Consider the following 26,142-nt stretch of genomic DNA (forward strand, 5'->3'; position numbering starts at 1 on the left):
GCTAGTCTGGCCACATTGCATCCCTTTGAAGCTGCAGATCTTTAGCCAAAGGCCTTGGCTTTTCTCTTTGGAGGCAGCTCTTCATTGCCCACAGGCAGAATGGACTCCCTAGGGCTTTGCTCCTAACAGCTTCCTGAATTATAAAGGAGGCTGTAAACTGGAGATTTCTGGTCTCTAAGGCACACATTTGTCAATATTATTTCCTGCCGGCATCTATGGCCATGTGTCTTTTGAGGTTTCTTTCATAAGAAGAGTGTGATCATTTTGCAAGAACACACATGTCCAAATCAAACATCTAGGGTCCTTGCACATAAAGGCACTCTTGCTAGCAGCTAAAGTCCAGACCCTTGATTTACAATCCTCGCCTATTGTTTTACTATCTTTATTTTATTGAGGGTTTTTTATTACGGTATTTTCCTTTGGAGTATGTATGAGAAAATTACTCAAGATAGAAAATTTATTTGTATTTTGAGCATACTGTCTGAATTTTAAATGCAAAAACTTTTCAGTGAAATATATGTGATGTGTGCAATGTATTTTAAATGGCCGTCTGCTCTTTTTCTTTCCTCAAGATACCTGTGTAAAGAAGGATTGCCATAAGGGTAGAAATGGAAACCTCTGATTATGAAAAATAGGCTCTGAATAATGGGCTCCTCGTAACCAATGTAAGATTGTCAGCCAGGGTAAAATCAGTTGGTTTTTCTATTTTACAAGAAGCAACACATAGCAGCAATAATTTAAACTTATTCGGTGCTTACTTATTTTTACAGTGGCTCACTCCATCAGTTTGATCAATAAAAAGAAAAACAAATTTTATTCCAACCCCGTGGATGAGGAGATGAATCTCAGAGAGGTTAAGTGGCTTACCTAAAGAAAACAGCTCCAAACGTTTGAGCTGGGGCTCAGGCAGGGTTCTTTGAATCCAAGTCTGACACCCTTCCTACTCTGTCACACTGCATAGGAAAAGAACAGAAGCTTTTCTGAAAATCTTAAGGGTGAAAACTACACAAACCCATAACAAATAGTAATAATACTTAATACTTTCCAAGTGCTAAGTATGTGCCAGTCTCTGTTTATTCAACATTTATTTAGCATCTCTTCTACCAGGCCCTGTTCTGGCTGCTAGAGATAGAACAGTGACCAGAATGGGGAGAAAGCAACTTTGTCCCGATAGAGCTTGTGTTCTAGATCAGGGTTTCCCAACATGAGTGTTATTGATATATTGTGTGGATGGCTCTTTGGGGAATAAGGCACAGGGCACTCTCTTGTGTGTCATTGTCTCTACCCACCAAGATGCCAGTAGCACATCACTCCCAGTTATGGCAGCCCAAAATGTCTCCAGGCATTGCCAAATGTCTTGTGGTTGAGAACTCTTGTTCTAGAGGAAATAGCACATCAGTGAAAAATGAAACAAAACAAAGCAAAACTTTGGGGCTGCTCTCTCTCTCCTTGTCACCTGGTGACCCTCTTTCCTTTAAGCTCAGCTCTAATGTCATCTCCTTGCGCACCTTAAGCAGTCCTGGCTACAGCCTCCCAACTCTGGTGCTCTTCTGTCCTAGGCCAGGTTTCCATCATAAAGCTGGTCATCTCCCCCAGAGCTGAGTGACAATGAGGCAGAGATGGGACATGCAGGATCCAGGTCTGTGAGGCAGCTGGGGCCTGTCATAAACTATCTTCCCCTGGGGAATTATAATTGATCCTGTGGGTAGGAAGAAGCAAGTGCCATTTTTTAGCAGGAAATAGCCAGATCAGATTTGAGTTTTGGAAAGCTACTTCCCACAATACTGGAGGTAGGAGCATGGGAGGCAGATGGGTGGATGGGAGTCAGTGGGGATAGTTAGGGCACTATTTTAACAATCCTTATTAAAACTGATGAGAATCTGCCTGATCAAGTTGGTTGGGAGGATGTGTCAGCCTGGGCAGGCCTTAATAAGGAAGAGTAAGCAAAAGATTGTGATGAATGCTGAAGACAAAAATGGACAAGAATGATAGTGTCTTAGTATGGAAAGGACCCTGAGCTCCTTTTGCTTTGTTGCCTCTGCATGCAGGAGTCCCTGGGCAGCATTTCAGATCCATGTCAGGCTTCCTGCTGGGATACCTTCCAAGGTGCAGAAGCACTTCCCTTCCTCTGCACAGTTTTTGTATCTCTGCAGCTTCCCAGCCAGTCCTTATTTTTCTCTTTAGAGCAACACAGGTGTTAGAAAGCCATCATATGTCCACCAGATCTCCTCTTTTCCAGACCAGGTACCAACAGCTTCTGACCCTTCACCAGCTTGCTCACCTCCAGTTGGTCCCCAACACTTGGGGCTGCACTTATACAGAAGATATGGCCTGGCTGGGAAGGAAGGCAGGGCTGACATCTACATTCTAAATATAAAGCTGCAAGTATGGGAATGACCACAGAACTGACAGCTCAAAGGGCCCACCTCTTCACAAAGATCTGAAAAAATGAACAGAAACTATAATGATCAACTTTGTCGGGACTCTGGAGTCAAAGGTTCACAACAAACAAGTTCATGTTGAATTTTTTTAAAAAGGTGACTTAGAGAGCATTTTTTAAAATCTCTGTTAAACCGCATGCTAAAAGACCAGAGAATTCCAAGAGCATACACAACAAAGACTTAGAGTCTTTAAGCAGATGCCTCCTAATGCTGGCTTTGTTGGAAGCCAGGTCAACAGTATGTGCTAGTACTGATTTGTGGTCAACTCTGTGCTTTCCTTATGGCTTAATGATAAAGCAGGGTTCCTGAACCCATGCGTCTTGGTTCATTTTTTTAATATAAGTGCTAGGCATTATATAAATCCTTTTTATTCCATTTTATTTATTTAAGACCTAAGGTTCCCATCTTTGAAACTTTTGAAATTTTATTTTACTGTATATTTCAGCTCATAGACTACCTCTCCCAGATTTGTACTTTCTGTAATTTCTAAGGCATCCTGTCTTCCCCAAAGTTATTAATTAAAAAATGTCACCAGCACTGGATCAATATAGAGTCCCAGTCATATCATTAGAGGCCTCCAATCAAATAACTTTGGTTCAATGGGTACATTTATCCATCAACTACAACCCACACAAATGTCTAACACCCCAGAATGTTGTACTCAGAGAAGAAAATCAGTTTATTTTGGTTCAACTTATTAGTTTAAAAATCTACTCCAGAATTTTGCAGAAAATTGACCTCAATTGAAAGTTTTTTAGTTTTCTAAATCTCTCTCTTTCTCCTTTTAGAAAAGTGAATAAACACTTGATTGTTTCTAGTCCTCCAGGTCCTCTTTCCTAAGCGAGCCACCTGCTTGCTTTAAGAGGTCCTGTCTCTAGGCTGAATCAGAATTGCACCTTAGAGGACTAAAGGAGCTGTGCTTGTGAGTACAGAAGAACTTCCCCCTGCGGTGAAGAAATCACAGATGGGTGAAAGATTCCTTCTGGTTGGAGAAATAAATGGCTTCAAGTCATCCTCCAGGATAGAAAAAAGAGAAAGCCAAGTGGGTGATGAGATACTCATCGCTCCTCCCTGTGCATTGGTCATGGCTGTCCCTTGAAACCTCACCCACTCACTGCCTCCTCACCCTTTCTACAGCCAGAAGGAATCTTTCATTATTTAAAGAACTTCCATAATACTCATTCTATGTTTATATTTAGAGGACATTTAGCTCTCTACCTTCTGCTGATGGATTGGTTCACATTTAGAGGTGAAAAGTGCAGTAAAAGAACTGGGCACAGGTCCATACTCTGCCACTTACCAGTTTTCAGTTTCTTGGGTTTTTTAAAAGTATATTTTATTGATTTTGCTATTACAGTTGTCCCAATTTTTTCCATTTTTTCCCTTTTCTCCCTCTGCCCAGTACTCCCTTTCCCTCCAGCAATCGTCCCCCTTAGATCATGTCCATGGGTCGTACGTGTAAGTTCTTTGGCTTCTCCATTTCCTATACTATTCTTGACATCCCCGTCTATTTTGTTCCTACCAATTACGCTTCATTAATCTCTGCTCCATTTCCCCCATTGTTACACTTCCCCCTTCCAAATGATAACCCTCCAAATGATCTCCATACTTATGATTCTGTTCCTGTTCTTGTTCTTTGCTTAGTTTGGTTATTTATTTATTTATTTTCTTTTCGATTCAGTTGTTGATAGTTGTGAATATAGTTTTGATCTTCTTTTTCTTAAATAAGTCCCTTTAACATTTCATGCGATAATGGTGTGGTGATGATGGTGAACTCCTTTAGCTTTACCTTGTCTGGAAAGCACTTTATCTGCCCTTCCATTCCAAATGATAGCTTTGTGGGATAGAGTAACCAAGGTTGTAGGTCCTTGCTTTTCATCACTTTGAATACTTTTTGCCAGTCCCTTCTTGCCTGCAAAGTTTCTTTAGAGAAATCAGCTGATAGTCTTATGGGACCTCCTTTGTAGGTAACTCTCTGCTTTCTTTTCTCTTGCTGCTTTTAAGGTTCTCTCTTTATATTTATCCTTTGACATTTTAATTATGATGTGTCTTGGTGTGGGCCTCTTTTGTCCAACTTGTTTGGGACTCTTTGTGCTTCCTGGACTTATATTTCTATTTCCTTCACCAAATTATGGAATTTTTCTTTCATTATTTTTTCAAATAAGTTTTCAATTTCTTGTGCTTCCTCTTCTCCTTCTATGACCCCTATGATTTGGATGTTGGTACTTTTAAAGTTGTCCCAGAGGTTCCTAAGCTTATCCTCATTGGGTTTTTTTTAGTTCTTTTTTTCTTCCTGCTGTTCTGTTTGAATGCTTTTTCCTTCCTTATATTTCAAATCGTTGGTTTGATTCTTGGCTTCTTCCTTGCCACTGTTGGTTCCCTGTAGATTTTTCTTTATTTCACTTAGTGTAACCTTCATTTTGTTCTTTATGTTTTTGCCATACTCAATGAGTTCTTCAAGCATCCTGATGATCACCAGTGTTTTGAATTCTGCATCTGATAGGTGGGCTATCTCTGTTTCATTTACTTCTCTTGGGTTTTTTTTCTTTCTTCTGGGCCATATTTCTTTGTCTCCTCAATTTGGCAATCTCCCTGTTTTTGTTTTGTGTATTAAGTAGAGCTGCTTTTACTCCCTGTTTTAGTAGCATGGCCTATGTAGAAAAGGCACCTGTAAATTGTGTGGGGCAGAGCCTTAGGTAATTGCCAGGGTGGGGCAACTAGCCTCACCGCTTTGTGGTTCTGTATATGAGGAGGACACAGAGAGGAGACAGTGCCACTGCTTGGCTTCTTGAGGTTTGCCTGGCACTTGCCCTATTTACAGTCAGTGCACCCACTTCATTCATGTAACTGGCACCCTTCCAGCTGCTGTCCTGGTGGTGAAACCCAGAGTGGGTGGGTTTGTGTACATTCTAAGTCTGTATGGGCCCTTTAAGAGGCAAAAATCTAGCAGTTTCTTCAGCTGCCCCAACCCCTGCTGATTTTTACCAATGGGGATTTATTTTTTGGTGCTGGAAACCTGGGCTGTGAGGTCTGGCCTGGGGCTGGGGTTGCTCACTCCCAAGGTACCCCTCCCAATTTTTATTCACCATATGTGAATGTGGGACCATCCTCTCTGCGTCTTCACCACCGCCTCTCTGTGCCACACTGCCTCTCTGTCCATCTCTCCAACTCCGCCCCTCCTATCTGTCTGGATGAATGTGGCTTCTTTAAATCCTTGGTTGTTAGACTTCCATACAGCTCAATTTTCTGACAGTTTTGGGTGTTATTTGTTTTGAGATCTGGTTGTAATTCTTTCTATGGTTGTGCAAGGAGGAGAAGCATGTCTACCTACACCTCCATCTTGACCAGAAGTTCCAGTTCTTAGTTTCTTGAAATCTAAAATGGGAATAACATTCATACCTCCCTCATAGAATTACAATAGGATTAAATGAGTTAAAGTTTGTAAACATATTGCTTAACATTTAGAACTTATGTTTTCTCTTCTCTTAACAAAAATTTCAGTGTGGCACAACAAGAAACCAACCCAACCACCTTGATAGATATGTTTGCTGGCCTTGGGGTGACCATTTTGCAGCCATGTAGCAATAAGCATGAGGATAAAGCCAAAATAATTGTTAATACTAAATCCCTTAACCAAAGCCACCACTTAGTATTATGTAAAAACTAAATTCTATTTGTTAACAAGGCACAAAGCCTGTTTTTCAGCTACTTGCAGTTAGCTTTTTCAGCCAGACTCAAGCCAATAATGAAATATTATTTGTTATAAGTTGCATCTCCATTTAAGAAAAAAATCAGAAATTTGTAGTGCACATGTCATATCAAGGTGTATATGTCTGTATGTGCACATGTGTGTGTGTGTGCGCGTGCATGCACACATGCTCAGGTGCCCACAGGAAAGTTCAAGCTGTTTGTTCACAAGCCAGTTCTATGCCTCATTATTGGGTATATGAAGGCAACAGGCAGCAGGTGTTTCTGGAAAAATAACTGTGCAGTAGAGTCTATTACATTGCCTTACCATGCGTTCATATTCGAAGCTGAAGGTTAGCTCCTTGCTGGCTGAAGGAGAGGCCATAGCAAAGACTAGCACTGGAGCTGTAGGCCCCACAGTGTCAAGATGCCTTGGGACACCTTAAGAAGAGAAAGGAACATCCAAATACAGGGCAGTTGGTGAGGGAGGGAGCCAGGAAATACTCAAAGTTCGACCTGTAATTTGAAGCAAGATCAAAAGCCCAGGGAGTGGGTGGCTCATGCTCTTGTCTTCCTCAGGCCCTAGGGACATACAAGCACAGTTGGAAAAGGTCCACAGCTGTCTCAGAACTCAGGGACCCAACCAGCACTATACAGGGGAAGGGTGTGACAAAGCAGCCCCAGGGAAAAGACATGGCTGGCTCTCCGTTTGCCACATGGAGGTGGCAGCTGCATACTCAGGCAAGTGGACAAGGCAGGGAAGAGACTGTAAAGAGAGAAGGGACAGGAAGATGCGAGGGGAAGACTCTTGTCCTGAGACAGCTTCCCCCTCACTCCTGTACACCCCCTCTCCCCTGGCGTGAAGCCTAGCAGGAGGCTGCATAGGTGGGTGGGCCGCCTGGGATGACAAGGACTCTGTCTGCACAGGTGGTTGGCCTGAGGCAGACAAATGCAAGAGACTGCCAACACGCTCCTACAGGCACCATCCCAGCACCCCAGAATCCAAAAGCTTCTGGATATTTTCCCTGGGATGCGAAAGCAGTCTTGCACCATGCTCAGTTACACAAAAGAGGGCAGTGTCTGTCTGCAAGGATCCACTGGGAGGATAGTGTGAATTCAAACCAGGTTGTTCAGCTCTAGTAACTTACCTTTTCCAAGCCTTAGTTATCTTGTCTGCAAATGTGTCAAATACTTCTGGCTGAACAGGGGTTGTGAGAGCAAGAGTTACAGTGTCAAGGAAACTTCCAGGGTGCTGGAAACCCTTAGTTTTGATTTGGTTGGCAATTACCTGGATGCATATGTAGGTAACAATTCACCCAGCACTACATACAAGATTGTGGCACATAATGAGCAAACAAGGGACTGTCATAGAAATTAGTGAAAGAGGCCTCCTCTTGTGAGGTCAGGTTAAGGGACCCAGGGCATGTCATATCCCCAATTCCATTCATTCCACTCACAACCCTCATTGTTGATGCTGTAAATTCTACTGTTACAAATGAACAGCTTTGGCTGAAAGCTCTGTCTTTGGTTGGTACAGTAAGAAGAGTAACTTGTTTTCTTATCCTACCTAAAACTTAGAAGAGAGATGGTTGGGATGGAGAGGCACAACTGAAAATACATTTCCTATATTATAACTTTGTCAAAAACAGACTGTGTGTGAAGAGCTTTGTTTCTTCCTCTGGGAGAAGGAAAAGAACAGATCAAGAAATAAGTGCCGCTGCCTGGCCCCCAACAAGACACTACCCTGGGAATTGGAGGACCTCAGGAGGCCAAAGACTGAGGAATGACAGTTGGATTGGGGTTCCAGAACCTTAACGAGGACCAGCTGGCCCCCTTGTTGCTGAGGTGTGTATGGAGCTCCACTCTGAGTCTGCTCTCATCAGCTCACCAAACTTCAAACTGCAGACTCCAAAGGGAACTCAGTCACCTACATTTTGAGAATGTGGATTAAGTACTTCTTTTTGCTCCAAATAGTATTCTCCCATACACAGAAAAGGAGTGATATCCTTTCTAGAAAATTCATAGTATCCAAAGTTATGATGAATTGAGGAATACTTAAAATTTTTTGGCATTTATCAGACATGACAATTGTTTGAAAAATTGTTTATCGTATGTCTGTGAGGCAAATGGCTTCTGTCTAACACCCGCACCTCCCTCCTGGAGTGGTCCAGGAGAGACCCAGTGCTATGTGTGAAGCCAACAGAGGAGCTCATGCAAACCTGACAGAGCTAAGGAAGACCACTTGAAGAGAAGAAAACCCAGCAATGATGTATGACATAAAGCAAATCTTCCCTATGCAGAATGAGCCACTCGGCTTGCCCTTAGCTTATATTTTTATAAACAAACCTAGAATTTCCCAGGAATGTTATTTTAAATTCAGCCTAAGTTTGGGGACTTGTGTGCATAAGCATGTGCTCAAATACACACACACACACACACACGCACACACTCACTCACCAATTGCCATTGTACCACTCTCAGGGTGATAGCACATGCGGAAGGCAGCCTTCTATGACTGAAGTAATTTCCCCACTATCGACTCACTGTTAATAGAGGGTGATAAGGGCATCATCTGGAGCTCAGGGCAGACAGTGGCACCCTGGGCAGTCCTGCTTAAGGCTGTGCTCACTCTGAGGTGGGCAGCAGAGCTGGATAGACCCTAGGGGGCTGATCTTCCTCAGAAAAGCTGGGGTTGGGTTTCTGGGACCTGGAGCCTGGCCCCACCTGGCAGGCCTCAAGTCTCCTCATTTGTGACAAGAGGCCATGGAACTAGTAGCCTCCAAGATCTCTTACTGTGGTTCTCTGTTTTTACTGTTTCAAAACAGGTAAGACGAAGCTCAGTAGTATCCCTAGAACTCCAAGGAATCACTAAAGAAATAAGACCAAAAATCAGCAGAATGTGGAATAACACCTTTCCCTTAATTAAGGCTTTAAGGAAACAGTTGGGAGGGCTGCTGAGTCCTCCAACTCTGAGAGGCTGGCAACGTGCCAAGGTGAGGCCAACAGGGCTGAGTGGACCTCAGGAATGTCTGTGAAGACTTGAAGATGTTAAAAACTGCTGTCAATGTCAAAGCTGATAACAAAGCCTGCCCTAAAAAACAAATATATATATATATATGTATATATGTATATGTATATATATATGTGCATGTATGTATATATGTATATGTATGTATATATGCAAGTGTTATTTGAGCAGGGGACAATAAGTTTCTTTATACCTAGTTCTTCCTAGAAATAAATGAAGTGCATGGAAAGGGCTATGTGTTATTAGAAAGACATTCTATCACCTAGAAATTTCAGTATTGACTTCTATGGAGTGCTGGGGCTAAGAATGGTGTTTGTCTTTTTATATTTTTCAGCTTTTTCTAAATATTCTATAATGAACATATGAATTAACTATAGGTACATATATTATTAATATATTTACAATTGGGCCTTTAATATCAGAGAAATGCATAAAATGTAAGGAAGTTGTTAGAGGCCCAAAAGTAGAACCATCATCTAGCAACACCTGGGGGAAACTGAGGCCCAGAGTGGCAGATGGTTCTGACTGGGGTGGGTGTCCTGCCCTTGTCCTGCATGTTTGTTCAGTGAAGCCAAAGCAAGAGAACAGCTTTCATTCAGGATATGAGTCCAGCTCTACCACTTCCTGGCACTGATGCTAATTTTTACTAGATCTTATAATTTAGGAAATTGACTCCAGTCTTCACAAGATTCTCAAAGGGCTATAGAGAGATGCAATTGGGGTTAAAGCAGAGCAGGCTCATCCAAGTAGGTCTGGGAGGTGGCAGCGGGGAGCAGGAACACTCCACACAGTAAAATGAGGAAATGAGAGCACATGGAGGCTGGGTCCACATTCTGTTTAGTCTTTTGCTTATTCCAAAGGCACACCCATGCACCATATAACCAATCCAATGTGGAACTAGACAAATGGCTCCCAGACACTGGGCCAAAGAAATGGGTATATTCAGTTCCCAGCAGTTCAGTCCCTTGTTTCCATTTTCAGTTTCTAAATAAATGTATTACATTCTCCATTTTTAAACAATTATAACTGCAAAATATTCTAAGGACTTAACTCAGCTTGCCTCAAAAATATATGTTATCAAAATGTTTAACTGCCAGGTGGACATGTGGCCTATATTAAATGAGGTAGGGTCTGGGGGACTCAGGTCAGTCCCAATAGCCAAGGGTGGGTAATAACCTCACTCAGGCTTGTGGGCAGCAGAATGCTACCCAATGCAATACATATGTATATTGCATATGTATATGTATAACTAACAGTTGGGGCAGGGAGCATCTAACTTCTGAGTCTCTGCACCATCTGGTGATTTTGTGGGCTCATAATTACTAGGAACTACATCTTGACTGAAAGCCATTCATGTGTCCAGGCTGTGGATAAGAGTATTCTAACTCCCTTTCTGTAGTTCAGAACAATGAAACCGGATGGCTCCTGTGTCCTTCACTTTCCATCTCCTACCGTTCCTCTCCTTCTGCCTGCCACCTTGTGCCCTATGCCTTTGGCTCCTGTGAGAGCAGCTTTTTGCCCCATACTGAATGTGTTCACTGTGCTTGTGACAGAGGCCAATGTGACACTGAATGAGACTGCACTTTATCTGGCTCTGCCCCAACTGACTGGCCCCTACTGGCTTCCTGAGAAGTCATCCTTCCATACCCCCTCTGCCTGAGCCCTGTCTTAGATACCAGCTCTGTTTTATCTTTACCTCCATTACCTCCACTCCAATCAATTCCACCTTCCTGCCTCTTTGGAGGCCCAAAGTATTTATCATAATTACCTTGTTTATTAAAACGATCATTCCCAAATCCTGATAGGATGTTCTCTGTTCTGACAAGTCATTGTCCAGTGGCATCCTGGCACAAACCCCTGAGCAAGAATTGTTGTTGTTCAATGATTTAATGAGCCACATCACAAAAATGGTGACATAAGTGAAGAATAATAGAGGACCTATGTGAGAACAGGGCAGGGATGAAGGACTTGGGACAAAATCATTAAATAAGCACCGCATTTATACAAACATCTCAAGCCAACTGCATAATTGCCTCTTTGCATTGCCAGGACCTATAAACATCTCAGGAAAAAACTGCTGAAGCCATGCCAGAGAGCTTCCTCTGTATGCTTTTCCTAAGGGCTGCATGGCACCATTCAGGGGTTTAAGTCACTGCCTTGTGAAGAGGGTCACCCAAGGGAGGGAAGGGCTTGCCCTTGGCAAAAACTGCAATAAAAATGTGGGCTTTAAAAAAAAAACACCAAACCTGGTTCACATTTGATGTTTCCAGTTCAGTTGTAGCTATCTGTTAAGCCAGTACCTTCTTCACACTGTGGCTAAATGGTCAGAGGATAAATGGGGTCATTTCCTATACAATGAGAAGGGACAGACCTGAGAGCTACTCCATCACCAGAGTGCAGACAGAACTCTTTGTGGTTGAGTCTGCCACCCATACCCTCCTCCACATCCGCCCAATGTGAGCATAGGCAGCATGTGCCACATGGCCTCTGTGGCTGGCATGCAGACAAGCTGTGGTTTCCCAGTCACTGCCTTGCCTGGGGCCGCCACCCAGTGACCCTCAAGCTTGCAGGGCCCCAAACCATCTCTAGTTTAATTCGGACAGAAAATTCTCCTCCAGCCACAGCAGAGCCCCTCCACAGTGGCACAAGCCTCCCCTTGCCAGACTTAACGAACATAATGAGTAGCTACAGAAGTAGATCACTATCACCTTCCTTAAAAAGCTATTAAGAACCTAGTGAGAGTGGTGCCAGCCAGACCAAGACAGGAGAGCACCTCTGGAGGAGGCAGTAACTATAGGAGGCCAGCACTGAGAGAAGCAGTGTCTGTTCTCAAGTTAGTGTAGAGGCCAAGGAAAAATTGGGGTATACCATTCACCACAAAGAACCAGGCTCCTCAGCTATTCGCTGTTCAGAAAGTAAAAGCAACTAAGGAGACTCTGAAAGGACAAAGGACAGAAGTTTGATTTCATCTCAACTTCTCTCATGGTTGGCTAGCCACTGAATGACCCAAAGTCTACCAGTGAAAGTGACCGTATCAGAGTTTAGTGGTTGAGAGATGCCTTGTAGGGATCTGAAGATGGTTTTGTGGTTCACCTCAACCATCTTCTTGCTGCTCTTAGGTAGATAAAATTTGTTAGATCATGATTACCCTGCTGTAAACATCAGAGTCAGGGACATAACTCTCATTTATCACTAAGACCTATTAGAGATAGTTTGAGGTATCATATTGCCATTTACATCACTGAAAATACGAAATTCAGTTCTCCTTACATAATTAATACAGCACTATAGATCAAATTTTTAAAAATGCTGACCGTTTTTATGAAAAATAAATGGCTCTAGTTTATGGTATTAAAGTGGTAGATTTATGGAACAATAATATTGATTTAGGAGGACTAGAGTCTATCATAAAAATGATGTTTTCTCAAATGAACATTGTAGAAACATAAGTTGATATCTGCAAATGTCTTTGCTGAAACCCCAGAAACACTTAGTATTGCAAAACTCATTTCTTTTTTTCCAGAAAAATATTTATTTTTTTGTTTTTTTCTTTTATTTTTATCTTTTTTTCAAATACATTTGTCTCCACCTTCCGGCCACCACTTTCCCCTGTCCCCCTCCCCTACTTCCCTCCCTCAATCCTTCCCCACTTTAGTATTGTCCATGGGTCCTTTATACATGTTCCTTGACTTGACCTTTCCCTTCACCTTCCCTGCACCGCCCCCTCATCCCTCTTGACTCTGTTAGTTTCTTTTTTCTTTCAATGTTGCTGGTTATATTCTCCTTGCTTGTTTGTTTTGTTGGTTAGGTTCCACTTTTAGGTGAGATTATATGGTATTTGTCTTTCGCTCCCTGGCTTATTTCACTGAGCATAATGCTCTCTAATTCCATCCGTGCTGTTGCGAGGGGAAGTGGTTCTTTTTTTCTTTCTGCTGTGTAGTATTCCATTGTGTAAATGTACCATAGTTTTTTGATCCACTCATCTACTGATGGGCGCTTAAGTTGCTTCCAACGCTTGCTATTGTAAATCGTGCTGCTATCAACATTGGGGTGCATAGGTTCTTTTGAATTGGCGTTTTGGGATTCTTAGGGTATAATCCCAGCAGAGGAATTGCTAGGTCAAAAAGCAGTTTAATTCTTAGCTTTTTGAGGGAATCTGACACTGTTTTCCACAATGTCTGCACCAGTCTGCATTTCCACCAGCAGTGTACTAGGGTTCCTTTTTCACCATAGCCTCACCAACACCTGTTGTTTGTTGATCTATTTATGATGGCCATTCTGACAAGTGTGAAGTGGTATCTCATGGTGGTTTTAATTTGTATTTCTCTGATGGCTAGTGATGCTGAGCATCCTTCCATATGTCTCTGGGCACTCTGTATCTCTTCCTTGGAGAAGTGTCTGTTCAGGTCCTCTGCCCATTTTTTAATTGGATTGTTTGTCTTCTAGGAGTGGAGTCGTGTGAGTTCATTATATATTTTGGAGGTCAAACCTCTATCTGATGTATCATTGGAAAATATATTTTCCCATAGGGTTGGCTCTCTTTTCATTTTGCTGATATTTTCTTTAGCTGTGCAGAAGCTTCTTATTTTGATGAGGTCCCACTTGTTTATTCTTTCCTTTACGTCCCTTGCTTTAGGGGACATATCGGTGAAAATATTTCTGCATAGGATATCTGAGAGTTCCCTGCCTATGTTCTCCTCTAGGACTTTTATGGTGTTGTGACTTATATTTAAGTCTTAGTCTGAGAAGGACAGGGGTTAGCTCTCCCTTAAATGTTTTGTAAAATTCTCCTGTGAAACTGTCCGGCCCAGGGCTTTTGTGTGCCAGGAGTTTCTTGATTACTGCTTCAATTTCCCCAGCTGTTATCAGTCTGTTCAAACTTTCTGTTTCTTCCTCCTTCAGTGTTGGAAGATTATACTTTTTATAGAAATCTCTCCATTTTATCAAGGTTTTCACATTTCTTGGCATATAATTGTTCATAGTAGTTTCTTACAATCTTGTGTATTTCTGTGGTATCAGTTGTTATTTCTCCTCTTTCATTTCTGATATTATTTATTTGCATCCTCTCCCTATTTTCTTGATGAGTTTGCTTAAAGGCTTATCAATTTTATCTTTTCAAAGAACCAGCTCCTGGATTGGCTGATCCTTTGAATTGTTCTTTTCGTCTCTATGTCATTCAGTTCTGCTCTGATCTTGATTATTTCCTTCTTTCTACTTGCTCTGGGATTTATTTGTTGTTTCTCCAGTTCTTGTAGTTGTAGGATTAGGTCTTTTATTTGAAATGTTTCTATCTTTTTTAGGTAAGCCTGTATTGCTATGGACTTCCCTCTCAGGACTGCCTTTGCTGTGTCCCATAGGTTTTGGACTGTTGTCTGTTCATTTTCATTTCTTTCCAGAAACTCTTTGATTTCTTCTCTTATCTCATTATTGACCCTTTCATTGTTTAATAGTGTGCTGTTCAGTCTCCATGAGTTTGCAAGTTTTTGAGGTTTTTCCTTGAGGTTGGTTTCTAGTTTCAAGCCCTTGTGGTCCAAGAAAATGCTTGTTAGTATTTCAATTTTCCTGAAATTTTTAAGGCTGTTTTATGTCCTATCATGTGATCTATCTTTGAAAAATATTCCACCTGCATTTGAAAAGAATGTGTATTTTCCACAGTATCTTTTTATGTTTTGTTTGGAAGATCTATTCATTGACAGTGGGGTGTTAAAATCCCCTACTATCAGTGTGTTGCTGTCTATATCTTTCCTGAAGTCATCCAAGATTTTCCTTATATATTTGGGTGCTCCTATGTTGGGTACATACAAGTTTACAATGTTTATGTTTTCTTGATGGATTCTTCCTTTGAGTATTATAAAGAATCCGTCTGGAACTCTTTTTATGGTTCTTGTTTTGAAATCTATTTTGTTTGATCTAAGTATTGCTACCCCTGTTTCTTTTTTCCCATCCATTTCCTTGGAATATTTTTTTCCATCCCTTTACTTTCAATCTGTATAAGTCTTTTGCTCTGAGGTGGGTCTCTTGTAGGCAGCATATGTGTGGGTCATGTTTTGTTATCCATTCAGCTATCTTGTGTCTTTTGATTGGGGAATTTAGTCCATTTATATTTAGAGTTATTATTGATAGGTACTTATTCATTTTTTGCCCTTTGTGCCTGTGTTCTTCTCTTTCCCACTCTTTTTCTTCATCTTCTTAAAGCAGTCCCTTTAGCATATCTTGTAGTGCTGGTTTGGTGGAGATGTACACTTTCAGTCATTTTTTTGTCTCGGAAACTCCTTATTTCATCTTTCTTTTTAATTGAGAGCCTTGCTGGGTAGAGCAGTATTGGTGGCAGGCCTTTGCTTTTCATAACTTCGAAGATTTCTTGCCATTTCCTCTGGTTTGTAGTGTTCCTGTTCAAAACTCAGCTGCTAGTTATATCGGGGCTCCCTTGTATGTTACTACCTCTTTCTCCCTTGCTGCTTTTACTATTCTTTCTTTGTCTTTGATATTTGCCATTTTAATGATGATATGTATTGGAGTGGGCCTCATTGGGTTCCTCTTGAATGGGACCCTCTCTGCTTCCTGGACTTGTGTGACTTTTTCTCTTCTCCAATTAGGGAAGTTTCCATCATTACTTTTTCAAACAGGTTCTCTATCCCTAGCTCCTCTTTTTCTTCTGGTACTCCTTTTATGTGGATATTATTACATTTCACGTTGTCCTGCATTTCCCTCAATGCCTCTTCATTCTTTTGGAGTCTTTTTTCATTCCCTTGCTCTTTCTGGGAGCTTTTTTCTACCTTGTCTTCCAGCTCGCTGATTCGATCCTCAGTGTTATCTAGCCTGCTCTTCATTCCTTCTTCTCTGTCCTTCAATTCAGAAATGGTATTCTTCATATCCTCTTGTGTCTTCTTGAGAGTTTCTATGTCCTTTTCCAGGCTGATATAGTTTACAGTAAGTTCTTGATAGTTTCCCTGCAGTTTCTCATAGTTCTCTTTCAGCTCACTGAGCTCATTGAGCTTCCTTAGAACCATTGTTTTGAATTCAATATCTGATAGTTTACTTGCCTCTATTTCATTTATTTCTATTTGTGGGGTTTCCTCCTTTTCCCTCATTTGGGGGTTGTTTCTTCTCCTTTCCATTATTTATCAGAGTCTTTTTTTTTTTTTTTTTGCTTCTGCTTCTTAAATTGATCAGTCTCATTTTCCTGACTTTGTGGATTGAACTTCAATGGTAGTAGCTGGGTCTTTTTTTTCTTTTCTTTCTGGGTCTGCCTCTAATGATGTCAGTTGTTGACCTTGTCTGACCTTAGGCAGTCTGTTTGAGACTTCCAGGAATCTACTGTCTGTGTCTGTCTCCCACAGTTGTTAATCTAGTCACTCTGCCCTCAGCTGTCAGGCTTAGGCACCTCATGGTGGGGCAGTGCCTCCTGAAGGTGGGGCTATTGTGTCCTTACAGACTGCTGCAGCTCAGGGGAGTGGTTTACCTGAGGAAGATGGAGACCGTGGACTGGAGAAGGATTCTGTACCCGGATCCCCCCGGCTACTCCCTTAATTCTCTCCCCATCGCCACTGACTGAAGTCTTTCCTCAAGAATCTCTAGGCAGCTCTACTGTCTCTGCATGCCGCTCTGCACTCAGCACTGAGGCCCGCATGCAACTCCTGTCCTGGCCAGACTCTCCTTAGGGCAGGGTTCCTATTTCCTTTCCCACTGCTGCCTCTTTGGGACATGGCCTGCCTGAGCAGGTGAAGACCGGGGAATGGGGAAGGCATCAGTACCAAGAACACCTCCCCTGGCTACTCCCACAGTTCTCTCCCCAATGCGTCCATCTCCAACCTCTCCTTAAGAGTCTCTGGGCAGCTCTGTGTCCCTTTTTTCCAGGGATCTACTTACTATCTCTGCTGGCTACACTGCACTCAGCACCCAGGCCTGCACACATCTCCTGGGCAGAGTGTCCTGAGGGCAGGGGTATTTTTTCCTTTATGCCTGAGCAAGATGGAAGCTGCCGAGTGAAGGTGAGTCATCACTGTGGTCCCGCTGGCCACCTTCTCAGTTCTCTCCACAAAGCTTTCCTCACCAATCTTTCCTCAGGTTCCAGCCCACTCTGCTCCCACTTCTGCCCAGAGACCAAGGAAGGTGGCTGCCACTGAAAATTTTTGCATTGGCCCTTTAAACGTCTCTTTGTGTATCCAGCCACCTGTCTCTGGCAGAGAGCACCGCTATGCTTTTCACAGTTGTCTTTTGTCTGTATGCTTTTTTGGGTTCAGATGTTGTAGTCTAGTGGTCCCTGCTTATGATTCAGACCCTGTTCTTCTAAGGGGGATCCAACTGGCCGTTTCAATATCCCTCTGTTGCTGGTGCCCATGGACGCCCAGCAGATCCTCCGAGCCTCCACCACACTTCTCACCAGTTAGGATGTGCAAAAGTCAATTTCACTGTCTGTCCAAGACTCCAAGGCTCCTCTCTCACTATTGTTCTATTGTTTTCCAAGTGATTTCTCCACAATTTAATTGCAATTCCAGTTTGGTCCTGGGAGGGGGTAAGTGTGACTTCCACTCACTCCTCCGCCATATTCTCTCTCACAAAACTCATTTCAAAAGATTATTCGGTAATTAATATCAAAGCTTGATGTCTAATAAAAGATGAGAAATATATTAAACCCAAGAGACTGGAAGAAAGGAACACAGCAACTTTTTCTCTCCCTTTCAGACTCTTCCCTCCTGCAAGTGACTGTCAGGGACAACCCTGATCTCTGTTAATAACGTACAACCTGACTGTGAGCCTTTCCTTTGATTTAGAAGGGCCACACGAGTGCTTCCAGGCATATTCACTCATTTCATCCAGATTATAGGATATTTAATGAGCATCTGCTCTGTGTCAGGCACCATGCTCAGCATGGTAGAAGTATGCAGGAGGCCAGTGTTGAAAAAGACCTTTGCTTTCACAGGGCTTAGGGACCCAAAGAACAAATTCTGAGAACCAATTCTCTTTACAATACTGACTTAACAAAAAAGAGCCTTAAACCCTCACAAAGCCATCTTATAATTTAATAAGAAATAGCACAGATCTGTTAGCCTGGCTATATAGTTGATACAGAAGCCAATCCATTGTCAACAAATGTTACTCATCAGGAGAATGTTTTGGCTCTGCTTGTGTGGTGGAAAGCAGAAATATAAAGATTAGAATCCAAGGCTCTAGCATCAAGGAATCTACCATTAAGCAAACTGCGAGAAACACCATAAGAATTAAATAATCATAACAGTCTATGCTAGAGCTCTCACAAGGATTCCCAAAAAGACATGAAGAAACATGCCAGCAGAACACTTAAAAAAATAAAAAAGCAAGACACAAACTGGAAGATAATATTGACAACACATATCTCTGACAAGAATTGTCCTCATTTCAATAATAAGAAAGTAAGCAACCAGATGTTGACTAGACTTATTGTGGTGATTCAATATACAACTATTGAATAATTATTTCATACACCTGAAACTAATATAATGTTATATCAATTATATCTCAATAAAAAGTAAAATTTATGCTCTGAAAATAAAATAGGATTAGGCAACCCAGTTCTTTAAAATGGGCAAAAGACCTGAACAGAGGTTTCACAAAAGATAATACATGAATAGCTAATAAGATTAAAATCAGCACTAAGATACCACTTCACACTCATTAACATAACTAATATTAAGAAAATTGACTATACCAAGTTTCATACATTTCTAGGGAAAATACAAAATGGTACAAACACTTTAAAAATAGTTCAGCACTATCATGTTTAATCAAACATGTATCTACATTATGAACCAGCAATTCCCCTCCTATTTATCCAATGGAATGTGAACACATTTTTCTGTTCAATGACTAATACAGGGATGTTCATAGCAGCTTTATTCACAATAACCCAAATGTGTAAATAACCCAGAGGTCCATCAACAAGTGAATGGACAAATTCATTCAACAGAATACTACTTAGCAATAGAAAGGACTATTGAAAAACAAAACAACATGAGTGGATCTCAAGAGTACCTATTGTATATTCCATGTGTATGGCATTCTAGAATAGGCAAAGCTAAGCTCTAGTAGTGAAACTGGAGTAGTTGGTTCCTGAAGGTTTGAGGAGGGGCTGGAAAGGGCAAGAGGGGGCACAATGGATGATAGAAATGTTTCATGTCTTGACTTCAGTGGAGGTTATACAGGTTTATATATTTATCCAAACTTATCTCACTGAATTCCTATGTAAATTATACTTTAGCTAAATAAAGATGTTAGGAAGAAAGTGGACAAATTTACCTAGAAGACCAGGCTCCCCTGGGGAAAGGGTGGATGAGTCTAATACACCCTTACTTTCCAAATGTATTCTTGCATTTAACAATTTTAAATTATTTGTTATTTATTTAATTGTGTCTAAAATAGATATAACATCAATTTTGCATCAGGCACTGTGCTAAGTACTAGGATCCAGCATTACATAAATAATAAACATAAATAAACATAAATCTTTGCACTCATGATGGAAGACAAATAAATACCTTAATTGTCAGGTACAGATAAGGAACATGGGAGAAAATAAAGCAAAGTAAAAAAGAAAATGATAAATTCCAAGATTTGTGGGGATAGTCTATTGTACAAAGTAAGGCCAGGGAAAATTTGTAAGATCACACAAAGCTCCCACCTGAGGAAAAAATACCCCAGGCAAAGGGGACAGAAATCCAGGATCCTGGGCAAACACATCTTTGCTCTGTTTGAGGTGACCGACGGAATGAAGCTCATGACATAAATATGGTGGTGAGGCTAGATCAAGGGTTGTGGAACTGATGCTGAGAGCAATAGGAAGCCACATGAAAGTTCTGAGCCAAAGACTGACTGACGCTCACGCTCTGCCTGTTTGGACAGCAGACTACAGGAAGGCAGGGTTCCTCTTGCCCTCATAAATTTTACCCAGCTGCCTGCCAGTCAGCAGCAAGCTGTCCCCCAGAAGCAGCAGGCCCAAGAAGAATAGATTGTTTCCTCTGTGAGCACTGACTTGTGTCAGTAATCACAACTTAGCATTTAGACTGATCAGGACAGAGAAAGGTCAGCACCTGCCCCAACAGCCTGGCTGAGGCCCCAGCCCTGAGCAACCTCCTTAGGCTGGCCTGGCAGGCAGATGAGGACTCAGTCCTGGACTTTCCATCAGTTCTTGAGAAGCTCAAGTTTTAGGTCTAAAGCAGGCAGCAGCTTCTGATCACTTATTTTTAGTACAATCCACCAATTTGAATTGAACACACCCATGAATGGGTGGACCATACTGCTTGATGGCACTTCATGAGGCAACACAGCAACTGGGACCGCAGGCCAGAGGAATCCTCAACACAGTGGAAACTGCCGGTGTGCCCTGAGGTGTCCCCAGAGCTCCAATGCCAGGGTGGCTGTGGGATGGCCAGGGTTGTGCCCACTGACAGTCACAGGCTACATTGGAGGAATGCACAGAGCCTTAATTACCAGCACATTCTGGTGGAGAAAACTGAAATGAGCTTGTTTCTCTTCATTTCCTGAGACTTAGAATAAGCATGAAATAAAATATTTCACTAAGGAGCCCTTGCTTCTTTGCCAGAAAAAAACCTGGCAGGACCTGGTGCCCCAGGGCCATCACTGTCAGCACAGAAATGAACAAAGGTGCATCCTTCTAGTTAGCCTTAGTTCTCAGGGCCAGGGGCCAGCCAGACTCTATAGCCCTGCAGAGGCAGGCCTCTCCTCTCTGCCAGCCCTACCTCCTGTTAATGCAGTTAGAGATGAACACCTGAGAAAAGCCATGTTCAGTTCAGCTTTGTTGCTCATGGCCACGGAAACTGTGAGGAAGCTAAAATGAACACATTGAAATCCCTTTTAAATAAATTTGGGAAATTTTTGTGTTTTAACATTTTTGTTCCAAATAAAATTTAGAATTAAGAATTGGTTAGAGACTCATAGACACAGAGAGGAATGCTGGTTGCTTCATGGGAATGGCATTGGGGCACTGGATGAAAGAAGAGAAGGTATTAAGAAGAACAGATTGGCAGTTACAAAAATAGTCACAGGGATGTAAAGCACAGCTTAGGGAATAGTCAATGATATTGCAATAAATATGTATGGTGCAAGGTGGGTGCTTAAAATATTGGGAGGAACACTTTGTAAAGTATATGGTTGTCTAACCATATGCTGTACACCTGAAATTAATATAAAAATAATATTAAATGTAAACTGTAATTGAAACAAAAAGAATTGGTTGGTTTGCTGCTTTAGAAACTTAGACTCTGTTGAGTGAAAGCTTACTCCAAAAAATTATGATTCCCCCAAAGTATAAATATTTTAATTAAGCCCATGCTTAAGTACTGATATGGCTAGCCACTGACACTATCTTCTTCTTTCTATAAATTATGCCATCTGTGTTTATTTTTATTAAAAGGAATTAAACTTAAGTTTGAAGGACTTTCTGATATTTATTAGGAAACTGGAGAATTCTTAGCGAATTCAAAAATCAATGGTAGTGACTATGTTTGAAATTATCTTTATTGTTAGTTATTAAATTTTAAAACTAAACTAAGAAGTGAATAAACAATCTTTATTTAGTCAATTACCTATTTGACAAGTACCCCAATATGTAAGGGAGGGAAACTCCCTTACCCTGGAAATGGGGGAGGGGCTAGAAGGCACCAGGAATGGCTGATATCAGGAATTTCCATCCTGACTGCAGGGACAGATGTTAGTCTCTCTTTGAGCAGCAGCCACAGAGCAGCTGCCAAAACAGTGCGCATTGCCTTGGCCACGCAGGGGCTTCTGGGGGAGCCTTTAAAAAGAGGACAGACCAGAGACCCCTGAGGAGAGACTAGAAACGGAGACTTGGGGAAAGAACGGGAGGAGGAACCTGGGAGTCCCGACTCCTTCTCCTTGCCGTAGTCTCCATTGCGCGGGAAGAGGCCACACCCCCAAAATGCCAAAAGCCGAAAAGAACATATAGACACCCCCAAAACACCCAGTGCAGGCGCGCACAATTGCGCCCAGTGACCGGCAAGGGTTGGTGAGCGTTCGCGAGCGTGTGTGTGACCCGTGCGGGCTGGCGAATGTTTGCACCGGCTGGCAAGGCCTCCCACAGATTGGAACCAATTCGGCCTGCGAGGGAGTGCACAGAGCGGCAAGGGCAGGCATTAATAGACGCGCCCGCCGGCAATTGCGGAGCGGCCCACAAACTTAGTAGAGCTGCCCAGAGTCCCTGGAGGAGAGACCAGAGACAGGATTAACCAGAGGGTCCTGGAGCTGACTTCCTCCCATCTCCGTAGTCCCCTTTTGGCGAGGGCAAGCAATGCACCCAAAGAGCCAAAAGCGGGGAAAATACACAATAGAAGACCCTAAACTGACCAGTGCCGTGGCGCTTGCCGGCCAGGGGGGCCAGATGAGTACACAAGGTCGTGAATAAGACCCCTGTTCTGGGGCAAGAACATGTGAGCCCCCGCAGGGAGGGGGATCTTGCCATGCTGGGAGCACCCTTAAGGAGCCAGCATGAGAGTGCAGAGAGATCCCCAAAATAGTCCAGCCCTGACTGAAGGGATCACAGAGCTGCTCCAAGCAGGAGTCAGACACAGACATTAGACTCCTGGAAGGCTCAAACTAACAACCCAAGATCATATAGTGTCGACAACTGACATCATCAGAAGCAGGCCCAGAAAGAAAAGTAAAGGACAAAAATACTTAACAGACTCTCACAAAAATGGGAAGAAAAAGAAGTTCCCCCCAAATGAGTGCAAAAGGGGACTCCTCACAGAGAGAGCTAAATGAAATAGAGGCAAGGAAACTATCAGATATTTAATTCAAAACAATGGTTCTAAGGAAGCTCAATGAGCTCAGCCAGCTCAAAGAGAACTATGAGAAACTGCAGAGAAACTATCAGGATCTTACAGCAAACTATATCAGCCTGGAAAAGGACATAGAAACTCTCAAGAAGACACAAGAGGATATGAAGAACACCATTTCTGAATTGAAGAACACAGTAGAAGGAATCCAAAGCAGGCTGGATGAAGCTGAGGATCGATTCATTGAGATGGAAGATAAGGTAGAAAGAAGCTCCCAGAAAGAACAAGAAATGGAAAAACGACTCAAAAAGAAGGAAGAGGCATTTAGGGAAATGCAGGAAAACCTGAAACGCAATAATATCCGTATAATAGGGACACCAGAAGGAGAAGAAGAGGAGCAAGAGATAGGGAACCGCCTCAAAAAAGTAATGATGGAAAATTTCCCCAATTTGAGGAGAGAAAGGCTCTCATGGATCCAGGAGGCACAGAGGACCCCACTCAAGAGCGACTCAAAGAGGTCCACTCCAAGACACATCATCATTAAAATGGCAAATGTCAAAGACAAAGAGAGAATCCTCAAGGCAGCAAGGGAGAAGGAGAAAGTAACATACAAGGGGGCCCCAATACGCCTAGGAGCTGACTTCTCGACAGAAACACTACAAGCCAGAAGGGAATGGCAACAAATATTCCAAGCCATGAAAAGCAAGGGCCTACAGCCAAGGCTGCTCTACCCAGCTAAGCTCTCCATTAAAATAGAAAGGGAAATAAGGAGTTTCCGAGACAAGAGAAGACTAAAAGAATACATCTCTACCAAACCAGCCCTCCAAGATATGCTAAGGGGACTGATTTAAGCAGATGAAGGAAAAGAATGAGAGAGAGAGGAACACAGGTACAAAGAGAAAAGATGAGTAAGTTTCCATCAGTAATATCTCTCAATGTGAATGGACTAAATGCCCCAATCAAAAGACACAGGGTAGCAGAATGGATAAGAAAATTGACCCACACATATGCTGCCTACAAGAGACCCACCTCAGAGCAAGAGACCTACACAGATTGAAAGTAAACGGTTGGAAAAAAATATTCCAAGCAAATGGGCATGAGAAAAAGGCGGGGGTTGCGATACTTGTATCTGAAAAAGTAGATTTCAAAACAAAGGCCAAAAAGAGAGACCCAGAGGGGCACTTTATAATACTTAATGGAAGAATCTATCAAGAAGACATCAACATTGTAAATTTATATGCTCCCATTATAGGAGCCCCCAAGTTTATAAGGAAATTGTTGAATGACTTCAAAAAAGATATAGACAGCAACACACTGATAGTAGGGGATTTCAACACCCCCCTGTCAAAAATGGACAGATCTTTCAAACAAAACATTAATAAACATATTGTGGCGCTGAATGACACACTGAATCAAAGAGACTTAACTGACATATATAGAACCTTACATCCCAAAGAGAAAAATACACATTCTTTTCAAATGCTCATGGTAGTTTTTCAAAGATAGACCACATGATAGGACACAAAGCAAGCCTCAGGAAATTCAGGAAAATTGAAATAATACCAAACTTGTTCTCGGACCACAAGGGCTTCAAACTGGAAATCAACCTCAAAGAGAAACTTCAAAAACTTGCAAACTCAAACTCATGGAGACTGAACAGTAGACTATGAAACAATGAATGGGTCAATAATGAGATAAGAGGAGAAATCAGAAAATTTCTGGAAACAAATGAAAATGAACAGACAACAGTCCAAAACATATGGGACACAGCAAAGGCAGTCCTGAGAGGGAAGTTCATAGCAATACAGGCTTACCTAAAAAAGATAGAAACATTTCAAATGAAATACCTAACACTACAACTTCAAGAACTGGAGAAACAACAACAAATAAATGCCAGAGCAAGTAGAAGGAAGGAAATAGTCAACATTAGAGCAGAACTGAATGGCATAGAGACAAAAAGAACAATTCAGAGGATCAACCAATCCAGAAGTTGGTTCTTTGAAAAGATCAATAAAATTGACAAGCCTTTAAGCAGACTCATCAAGAAAAAAAGGGAGAGGACCCAAATTAATAATATCAAAAATGAAAGAGGAGAAATAACAACTGATACCACAGAAATACAAAGGATGGTCAGAAACTACTATAAACAATTATATGCCAAGAAATTTGAAAATCTTGATGAAATGGACAAATTTTTAGAAAAGTATAATCTTCCAACACTGAAGGAGGAAGAAACAGAAAGCTTGAACAGACCAATAACAGCTGGGGAAATTGAAGCAGTAATCAAGAAACTCCCGGCACACAAAAGCCCCGGGGCCGGATGGTTTCACAGGAGAATTTTACAAAACATTCAAGGGAGAGCTAACCCCTGTCCTTCTCAGACTATTCCAAAAATCCAAGAGGAGGGAAGACTCCCAGAGTCTTTTTATGAGGCCAGCATCACCCTAATCCCCAAACCAGATAAAGACCCTACGAAGAAAGAAAACTACAGGCCAATTTCACTGATGAACATAGATGCTAATATCCTCAACAAAATATTGGCAAACTGCATCCAACAATACATTAAAAAGATTTACCTCCACAATCAAGTAGGATTAACCCCAGGGATGCAGGGATGGTTCAATATATGCAAATCAGTAAACGTGATACATCACATAAATAAAAGAAAAGACAAAAACCACATGATCATCTCGATAGATGCAGAAAAAGCATTCGATAAGGTACAGCACCCATTTATGATCAAAACACTCAGCAAAATGGGAATAAATGGGGCATTCCTCAACATAATAAAGGCCATATATGAAAAACCTACAGTCAATATCATATTCAACGGGCAAAAACTGAAAGCTTTCCCGCTAAGATCGGGAACACGACAAGGATGTCTGCTCTCACCGCTTCTTTTCAACATCCTATTGGAAGTCCTAGCTACAGCGGTCAGACAAGAAAAAGAGATAAAAGGCATCCAAATAGGAAAGGAGGAAGTAAAGCTATCATTGTTTGCAGATGACATGATAGTGTACATAGGGAACCCTGTAGACTCTACCAAAAAACTCCTCAACCTAATAAGTGAATTTGGCAAAACAGCAGGATACAAAGTCAATATTCAGAAATCAAAGGCATTTTTGTACACCAGCAATGAAATAGGAGAGGAAAAAATCAGAAAAAAAAAAACCATTCGATATAGCAAGAAGAAAAA

Source organism: Pteronotus mesoamericanus, unplaced genomic scaffold (genome assembly GCF_021234165.1).
Source record: "Pteronotus mesoamericanus isolate MK-2021 breed Mesoamerican mustached bat unplaced genomic scaffold, CSHL_Meso_final scaffold_31, whole genome shotgun sequence".
In the NCBI taxonomy this organism is placed as follows: domain Eukaryota; kingdom Metazoa; phylum Chordata; class Mammalia; order Chiroptera; family Mormoopidae; genus Pteronotus; species Pteronotus mesoamericanus.